The sequence below is a fragment of the Pongo pygmaeus genome, chromosome 15 (assembly GCF_028885625.2).
Source record: "Pongo pygmaeus isolate AG05252 chromosome 15, NHGRI_mPonPyg2-v2.0_pri, whole genome shotgun sequence".
Classification (NCBI taxonomy): domain Eukaryota; kingdom Metazoa; phylum Chordata; class Mammalia; order Primates; family Hominidae; genus Pongo; species Pongo pygmaeus.
Genome location: NC_072388.2, coordinates 38491483 through 38502285, shown reverse-complemented (window position 1 = coordinate 38502285; position 10803 = coordinate 38491483).

Sequence of the window (10803 nt, the reverse complement as noted above, 5' to 3'; positions counted from 1 at the left end):
TATTTAGTGTGGCATCTCCACTTACCAGACTGCTGAGTAACCATCAAGATCTACACATCAGTTGCTTCAATCAGTACTTTGCTCTTTATTCCCAATTTACCCCAGGTAGTTCAGCCCTCCTGACACCTCCAATGGTTCCTGTGGGATGAAAGCAGAATTGGCTTTCCCATGAAGATTCTCTGGTTAGTGAGGAGATCAAATGTTCAACTTCAATTTTCTCCTCTCCCCTCAGAAACCATCTGTCTAAGAAAATTCTCTTTGAGTGGCAATGTGCTGGCTTGCACAAAGGGAAAGTACAGTCTGAAATCACCATTTCTTTTACCAGTCATGGCTTCTCTCAGTTCTGTAGACCCAGGGGGTTTCTCTGCTTCTCCCTTGAGTTCTAGTAAAGTCAGTGTGGTATTCTTGTCTTTAAATAGTTTCAAGTTTAATCTTTGTCAGAAGAGGGATGGTAGGGTATCTTCAACTCTGCCATCTTGCTGATGTCACTGTCAGTCTATCTTTTGATTTTTTTTGACCCATTGGTTGTTTAGAAGCATGTTGTTTAATGTCTACATGTTCATGAATTTCCAAGATTTCTTCTGTAACTGATTTCTAGTTTCATATTGTATAGTCAGAAACAATACTAGTTATAATTTAAATCTTGTTGACTCTATTAAGTCCTGTTTCCTGGCCTAACATAAGCTCTATCCTGGTGAACATTCCATGTGTGCTGGAAAATAATGCATATTCTGCTGCTATTGGTTGAAAAGTTCTATATATATTTGTTAGGTCTACTTGGTCTAAATGATATATAACTCAACTATTTCCTTGTTTACTTTCTGTTGGGTTGATCTATCCATTGTTAAAAGTTGGTATTAACGTCCCTTATTGTTGTTGTATTGCTATTATTTCTTCCTTCATGTCCATTAATACTTGCTTTATATATTTTGCTGCTTCAATGTTTGGTGCATATATATTTATAATAATTATGTCCTTCTGATGAACTAATCCCTTTATCATTGAATTACGGCCATCTTTGTCTCCTGTGACAGTTTCTTTCATGAAGCTCTTTAAGTATAGCAATCCCTGCTCTCTTTTGGTTACTATTTGTATAGAATATCCTCTTCTATCCCTTTGCTTTCAGCCTATGTGTGTTACTAAAGTTAAAATCGCTCTCTTATAGGCAGCTTAGAATTGGATGTTATTTTGTTCCACTCAGCAACTCTATCTCTTTTGATTAAAGAGTTTAATCATTTACATTTAAGATTATTATTGATAAACAATTACTTACTCCTACCATTTTGTTCCTTTGTTTGTTTCTTTTATAAACCCTTTGTTCCATTTTTCACTCTTACTGTTTACCTTTGTGGTTTGGTGATTTTCTTCAGTGCTGAGCTTTGACTCCTTTCTTTCTTATTTGTTTACCTGCTGTAATTGTTTGCTGTGAAGTTACCATGTAGCTTATATAAAACAATGTATAAGGTTATAACAGACTATCTTAAGCTGACAACAACTTAACTTTGGTCATGTAAAAGTCCTCTAGCCATCCTAGAGGCACATGTATACATATGCAACTAACCTGCACATTGTGCACATGTACCCTAAAACTTAAAGTATAATAAAAAATAAATAAAATAAAAAAATTAAAAAAAGAAAAGCACAACTTCTAAACCAGCACGATTGAAAATAAAAATTAAAATAGTGCTATATCTGCCCTCACCCCAACATTTCATAACATTTCATACTTCTATTGTCACAGTTTATACCTTTATATATATAGTGTATTTCTTAACAACTTATTGTAGATAGTTTTGACCATTTTAACTTTTAACCTCATACTAGAGATTTGAAAGATTTACACACCACTATTACAGTAATTGAATATTCTGAATTCTACAAATTTACCTTTATTAGTGAATTTTAGGCTTTTATATGTTTTCAAAATAGTAACTATTGCTCTTTTGCTTACAGTTAAAGCACTTCCTTAAGTATTTCTCATAAAGTTGGTTGGTGGTGATGAATTCCCTCAACTTTCGCTTGTCTGGGAAATACTTTATTTCTTCTTCATTTCTGAAGAACAGCTTTGCTGGGTATAGTACTGTATTCTTTGCTGACAATTTTTTTTCTTTTTGAATTTGAATATATAATCCCATTTTCTCCTGGACTGCAAGAATCCAGCAAAAAAAAATCTGCTGAAAGTCTAATAAATAACTTTTTGTATATCATGTCAAGTTTTCCCTTGCTGCTTTAAAAATTCTACTTTTGACATTTTTGTTACAATGTGCCTTGATGAGGATCTCTTTGGATTAAACATATTTGATGATCTTTGAGCTTCATAAACCTGAATGCTCATATTTGTCCCAAGGCTTGGAAAATTTTCCAGAATTGTTTCATCAAATAAGTTTTCTGTGCCTTTTAACATCTCTCCTCCCTTTAGAATTCCCTTAATGAAAGTATTTCATTAAGGGAAGATTTTTTTCTATAATTGATTGCTAGTTTCATATCGTATGGTCAGAAACAATACTAGTTATAATTTCAGTCTTGTTGAATCTATTAAGACTTGTTTCATGGCCTAACATATGTTCTATCTTGATTAACATTCCATGTGTGCTGGAAAATAATGTATATTCTGCTGCTACTGGTTGAAAAGTATTTTATTAAGGGAATTCTAGAGGGCAGAGAGATGGCAAAGGCTTTCTTTACTTTTTTTCTTTCATTTTTCTTCCTCTCATTGGATTATTTATAAAAATCTGTCTTTAAATTCAGAAATTCTTCTCTACTTGTTCTAGTCTGCTATTGACATTTCAAAAATTGAGTCCTCCAGTTCTCAGATTTCTGTTTCTTCTTTTTGTTGTTGTTGTTGTTATATCTCTTTGTTGAATTTCTTATTTAGATCATGGTTTGTTTTTCTACATTCATTGGATTATCTATCTGTATTCTCTTCTATCTTGCTTGGTTTCTTTAAGATCGTTATTTTGAACTCTTTTATGGGCAATTTATACATTTCCATTTATTTGGGGCTCAGTTACTGGAGAATTGTTCTGTTCCTTTGATGGTGTCATGTTTCCTTTCTTTTTCTTGTTTTTTTGTGTCCCTGAAGGGAGAGGGTGCTGCATAGGGGAGACTCTGGCCCCTTAAGTTGTTGGACACAGCAGTTGTGGGAGACAGCACTGGCCCAGGAGCACTGGCAGCAAGGACCTAGGTATGGTGAGGCACAGCTGTGGCTTGGGCTCTGGGGGAGGGGGGCAGGGCAGGGAGCAGTGCAATGTTGGCTTTCCTCCCCAGGGAGGTGGTATGCTCAGCAGCTAAGACTCCAGAAGGCTATTCTAAATTTTGAGAGACAGGGTGCTGAAGCTGTTCTGCCCAGAGGGAAGGGTGATACAGATCAGTCAAAGGTATGTTTCCTTGGGGATGCTGGATGCCACACAGGCTCAAGGACTGTGGCTGTGGCTGCTCCCCTAGTCAAATCTCCATTTCCCTGGGGGTGGGGCAGTGGGTTGCTTCATATGCTGAGGGGACATGGCTGCTTTGCTGACTCAGGCACAGTTTCTCTCCTGAGCTAGACCTGTTGTTTCTTGGGAGACAGGGTGTCATGTGGGATTGGACATCAGGGTCATGGCTGTTCTGCTGGGCCTAGGGCTCTAAGTAGATGGGGACTACTCAGATGGGAGAGATAGAGTGCCTTCTAGGAAGCTTGTTTCCAGTGGCTTAGAGGCTACAGCAACTCAGCTAGCAAATGGTGCACTACTGTGTAAGAGTGTGGCCGAATTGTGACAGAGCCTCAGGGATAAAGAGCTGTAGCGGCTACTGATGCCACAGGTAAGATGTACTCTAGCAGTGACGCTAATTCCACAATGTTACAGTACAATCACATCTTGCGTCACAGGCTTGTAAGACATGGTGTGGATTCATTCCCTGGAGTCGTGTAGCCACACAAACTCCAGGATGTTCCCTAAACTGGACCTAGGGCCTGTGACGACTGCAGAATTCTTCAGTATCCCCATGAATTCAAAGACTGCAGGTGTCGTTAGCAGGAATGGAGGCTTCTGGAGGCCTCCTAGTTAACTTTTCCCCACAGAGAGAAGTCTTTCCTGGTTCTGAACTTATTCTGACTGGCAAAATGGGATGGCAGAGACAAGGTGTTTCTTTCCCTTCTCTATGTCGCCGTCCTGAGTTTCTATGCTCCACAGAGTTTCCATCACTTCCTTGTGGTACTCCAGTGCCTTCCTTTAGTCACTCTGGTTAAAATGTAGTTGTTTGTCATCTTGGTCATTTTTTTGTGGTAGGGAATAAGTAAGTGTTAGGCATCTCTAGTCAGCCATCTTACTGATGTCTCCTCGTTCAGATTTTATGCCATGTTTCATTTATGTTTTGCTTTTATTGTTTCTTAAACATTGAAGCATCTGAGGACTCCCATATGGTAGTAAAATACACGTGAAATATTATATTATTTTTGCTTGAGATCTAGTGGACTTTCAACTGAAACGTAGTATAAAATTTTTACTAAAAAATTCCGTGAGTAAAAGCATTGTTTTAGTTTGAACTTCGCTGATAACAAAACCTGGCACAAGGACCAGATTCAGGTGATTTTTCTGGGAAGCTGCCTCAGGAAACAAGGGCAGGAAATGAAGAGAGTGAGGTGGAGAAGCAAGAAAAATAAGCATACATTATTGAGCTGATTATCTCTGTGGACATCTAGGTCTCAATTCCCCAGGAACCTTCTGAGTAACCATGTAGAAAGTGCCTCAGAACTGACCCTCCAAAAAGAGAGAAGACTGGGCTTTTACCCATTAGACTCTCCTACTCCACTGTGCAAGAGTTACTTCAGAGGATATTATAATCCCCATGAATTCAACCAGACTGAGCAAATTCCCTTGGTTTCAGGGAAAGCCCTGAGACAGAAAACCAGCAGAACACAGTAAGGTATGATCGCTTGAAATGTACTGTTAGTGTACACTTGGCCTGGGCACTCACCTGCAGCAGAATTCAGAGTGGCCCAGGGATGTGATGTATGGATCAAAAGACATCTGCTACAACCATTAAACTACTCATATTAATTATATTTGTATTTAAGGAGAAGTAAAGCACAAGTAAAGGAATTTGGAATAAAGTATTTTATAAGCTTTGAAATCAGACCTATATTTGAAACCAGTCCCTACTTCTGAGTAGATGTTCAGCTTTGGGAAAATCCATAAGTCTTCCTAGGGGATGACAGTATCCATCTTCTCTGGTTATCATTCTGATCAAACAGATTAAGGCAAGAGGAGACTGAAACATCATAATTATCTATGAGTGATAGTTACTATTGCTCTTGCCTCATCTATAGTGATAAGATCACATTCATTGGGTATGTGTTTTATTCATTTGGTAGTATGGTAGTGCCAGGAAATTTGATTTGCTCAGCTTGTTCTTTTTATCTGTGTAGAGGCAAGTTACTACTCTGCTGGAGAGAGTGCACTCCATTACTACTTGCTTGTTACCACATTGCATCAGGCTTTTTAAGTTTCATCATAAGTATTACTCAAGAAAGATTTCCTTAACTCTCTAGACTAGGTTAAGCACCTTGAAAGCTACTACCAAATCACTCAATAAGCCCTCTTTTGTAACACTTAGGGTACTTGTTACTAGTGTAAGCTCTATGACTGAGGAAAATGTTCATCCTGCTTTCCAGGACTTTCAATCAATATTTGTTGAATTGCATCAATATATCTTAATCATATACTAAGGGAATTCAATAAAGTTTTTGCCCTTCAGCCTTATCTGAAAGCAAAGATCATTCAAAACTTTGGCTCCTTAGAACACTTACAATAGTAGAAATGTAGGCAATACAATATTTTAGATTTGTCACAAAAATAGATCTGTGTATAATTTTATTTTAACTCTAAGGCACACCATTGAAATTAAGTCTGAGATGATCTTTATGATTCTTCCACAAGCATCCATTTATCTCATCATAGAACCACTGTCCCCCTCCACTATGGTAGATAAAGCAAGAAAAGAAAATAGTGGTCAAGAGCCCAAGTGAAGAAAAGCACCAGAATATTGCACGGAGAAGGCAGGAGAGGAAGAGATGCTGAGTGGGAATTTCTGCCTTTAATTCTCCCGAATGCTTTTTTCCATGCTACCAGATTGACTAGAGTAGACGGAACAAACCCCCAGATTCAAGTTGTTTAAATATCCCACCAGCCTTTTCTGTTTAGATGATGAAATGAGAACAGAGATTCCTTTTTTCAGGGCCCATTTTCAAGGGAAAAAGTCATATGGATCAGTATTGAATACTATATCAGCCTTGAAACTTCCTGAGAATGACCTCAAGCATTTATTTGCATTAATCTGTAAGTGAAAACAAAGAAGTAAACTTTAATGCTTTCCCTTCTCTAGATCCTTCTTCTATCATTCAAACCACCCCATTAACTTTTGCTCATATTTTTATCTTTTCTAAATTTTTTCTAAATTCTGATGTGATTTCCAGTCCTAACTTTGGTTCACCTCTTTATGCATTGGTTGATATTTATTAAATGTCATGTATGGTTTGATTTAGTTTTTAGCCCTGGATCTTTTCCTGAATTTCATCATGATATCTGACACAGTTCTAGCTCCTTCCTCACCTGGACTCATCAGAGCACACCCTTTGCTGACATTGGATTTATCTTTTATGTTCTCTCACGGCTCTTAGAAATGATAACTTTGGTGTATATGAACTCTTCATTCCCTGTTTAATCATTTAGTTTCTAATTCATTGAAAGTTAATAGATAATTGATGAAATTATGAGATTCCTGTGTCAGAATCCAACCCTGTCAAAACCATGTCTGACTAACCTTATATAGATTCATCAAAGAGGGAATTGGCTTGGTTACCATCACTAATGATTTTTTTCCAATTACACTCATTAAATTATGTTCACTCGTTGCTCATATGACTTGAATGAGTGTTTGCTAGGCAGAATTATAATGGTATTGAAGGGAACCAATATCCTGGGTGTCTAATAAATATTTTGCTGGTAAAACTTTCAGATTATGTTCTAGGTATTAGCATGAAATCAACTATTTTGCATATAATGGGTACCCAATGAATACTTACTGAATTAAATCAAGTATTTTCTAAATGTTTGGCTTCAGACAAGTCTAAAGTACAATACATGGTGACACACTTGGCATTTGATTTGGAGTCAGTCCTTCAACAGCCTGTAACCTTTTATGTAGGCTATAATCACACACAGTTCTATTTTGGAACTTGCACAATCATGAGGCTGGAGATCACTTTGAAATCAAACAGCTTTTCACACAGCTGCTTAACTGTCTTGTGAAATATTTTAGATATGGGGTATATTCAGTTGGAAAAAGCAGCCTCCATCAAATGATGTGTTGAGAACACATCTAGTTATCAAACAGGGTTAGGAGAAAAGTGTTTTACATTTGCAAAATATTTTAATCCAACCATGGTGCCTGAAAATATCTAAATGTTTGGCAAAATCATTAAGTAGTTTCAGATTATTAGAATCCATAGGTGAACTACTCTGGTATAAACAAAGGAACTTCTCAGACTAACATATCTTAAGGCAGCACTTGAAGATTCCATGAACTGTCAGCTGACGTATCTTCCTAAATGGAAAGAAATGTTGAATATACAACTGAAATATATGTTTTAGTAGTAGTTATAAATGACTGGTAAGGTATGTGTGATATGAAGATGGTCCTTGCTTGTACATTCGTGTAGCACTTGCCATCAATCCATGAAGAACAGTACCTACAGCTAGAGTTTCTGTTGCTGACATCTTTTTCTCTCAAACCATATGTCACATCTGGATTTCCTGTTTGTGGGGACGCCTCTAAAATGTGTCTCAGAGAAAAGTTGTCCAAGGAAAAATATAAAAGGGTTTGTAAACAAAAGCTTTTGGAGAATATGAATTTCTGTATCTATTTCTTGGTGAATCACAACACATATTAAAAGTGATAGCAAATTGTGCAGTAAAGAAACTATTCTAGATTTATTTCACCTGTTACTTACTTCTTATTTTTATTTAAACTTATTAATATCCCATGAACAAAATTTCACATTTTGTGAGCTGCTGCTCTAGAATATAATCTATAAATGATATAGTGAACATTTCAAGTATTGAGAAATACTTAAAGACCCTTTGGGCCCAAAAATGTCTTTATTACATGCTGTAGGATTCTCAAACAAATGGCTTAATTAATAATTCATTATGGACTCTTTTGTGATTCCAACTTTTGTGACTACTAAAATGACACTTTCTTGCTAAATGCAGAACTCCAAAGATTTTCAGACATGAATTTTCCAATTAAAAATTTGGCCTGTCAACTCTAATTTTCTCAAAGTTCTGCCATGAAGAGACAACAACTTTTACCTTGGTGTTTAAGAATAAAATTTATGATTGGCATTCAGTCAATATGTTCACTTGGTTTTAAATTTATTTTAATGAATAGTATTCAAATGCCTACTATGTTTCAGTCAATATGCTAGACAATCAGTATACAGATGATCATGGCATGGAACCTAACCTAAGGGAACTCATAGTGTAGACAGTAAAGAAGAAAGTTAAACAACTAAGCATAACACCGTTTGATTTATACTTGGTAGGTTATTGCAAAATACTATAGTAACACATTGATTATATTAATTCTACTTTGAGGGACTTGTTCATCAAACTCAAGTTAATGAACGAAGGAAGACTATGTATTCCCCAGGTCAAGAATTCATTCATTTTGAATGAATATTTATTAAGAAATATTTACTGAGAACCTATTGTGCCAGGTACCTTCCTAGGCACTAAGGGGACACAGTGAACAAAAAAGACAAACATAGCTGCCTTGTGGAACTTATTGTCTAGTGGCAGAAAATAGGTAATAAATAACAAAATACATATATAAATAACATAAATAATAAAGCAAATACATTAGAAAATAATTATAAAAATTAAAACTAAGCAAGAAAAAGTAATCTGAAGAATCTATGTAGCAGACAAGGGTGAAATAATAGATAATATAGCAAGGAAAAGCCTCATAAGGTAACTTTACTTCAAGCAGCAGGAACTGTGAGGGCTTAAAACTACTAGGTGGACACCTGCCCAGCACGTGTGAGAAAGTAAAGAGGCCTGTGCGACTGCAGCAGTACAGGAGAGAATAAGAAAAAATGAGATCGAGATCTAAAGGGGCCAGATCAAGCAGAGCCTTACAGGTCACAGTAATGACTTTGCTTTTATTCGAAGTAAGATGACAAGTTTTTGGAGGCTATTAAGCAGAGAAGTGCCATGATTTGACTGACACACATTTATATGCATTCCAGTGCATCAGATCATATCTGAGAATATCTGTTGCTTCTTCTAATGAGTTAAGACTTTAGGGAACACTGAGATGGGTTGTAGTAAGTCTTTTGGAGTCAGAGGATGTTCTATCATCTCCTCCACAAGATGTTCATGCCCTAACGCCTGGAGCTTATAAATATGTTGCCTTTTACTGAAAAACAGACTTTTATTGACATGATTAAAAATATGTATCTTGAAATAATCTGATTATTATGGAATATATATATATATATATATATAATCACATGAGTCCTTAAAAGTAGGGAATCTTTCCTGGCTGAGGTCAAAGAGAGATATGATGATGAAAGAAGAATCAGAAAAATAATACATGACAAGGACTTAGCCTGCCATTCCCTGCTTTGAAGATAGAGAAAGGAAATCACGATCAAAGGAATTCTGTGGCCTGGAAAAGCAGGAAATGGACCTTAGACCCAGCAAGTAAACAGCTTCAAGCCCTACAACCACAAGGGACAGAATTCTTCTAGCAACTTAAATAAAGAAGGATATAGATTCTTCCTCAGAACCTACAGAAAGGAGAACAAGCCTACTGACACTTCATTTTAGCCCAGTGATACCTGAGTCGGATTTCTAACCTACATAACTATAATATAATAAACTTGTGTTAGGTAAGCCACTAAATTTGTGGTAATTTGTTAAGGCAGTGTGTTATTTCATTTTTGCATTGCTCTCAAGGAATACCTGAGGTTGGGTAACTTATAAAGTAAAGAGGTTTAATTGGCTCACAGTTCTGTGAACTGTAAGGAAGCGTGGTGCCAGCATCTGCTTCTGCTGAGGGCCTCAGGGAGCTTACAATCATGCTGGAAGGCAAAGGGGCAGCAGGTGATGACATGGCAAGAGAAGGAGCAAGAAGTTGGGGGGGAGGTGCTACACTCTTTTAAACAAAAAGATCTCACATAAACTCAGAGTAAGAATTCATTCATTATCAAAAACTAACACAGATATTATTGTAAACTGTGAGCTTACTATTTGTATAATAGTAAGAAATTAAGTGTGGCTGTTGCATAGAGTATTTAAGCAAGAATGGCAGGCAAAGTGAGGAAGATGCCAAGAAGGATAGGACCAGAGTATGATAAGCTTTTCATCCAATGGGATTCTTACTTCTATTCAATAGAAAGCAACTGTGGTTACATAAAGTAAAAAGAGACATTCTGAAGAGTGGACAGAAACTAAGGCGGTTCTAGAAGGCCGAAAGCAATAATTACTTATCCAGAAGAATGCTTCCACCATCACTGTTGCTGAGTCCACAGATTTTGACCATCACTTTGATTTTTCATTAGTTGCTGAAAATTAAGTCCCAGAGAGAAATGTCCTGAAAATCAAGCCCATATCAAGTGTATACGAACTTTATAAAAGTTTACAGAGAAAGGATCAGTCTGTTTGACTTCTAAAATGAAAAAGAAGGAACTCCCAATGGCCAACATGACACTTAAAGGAGAATTTTCTCAAAATAGGAAAGGGAAATTGTCATCAAAAA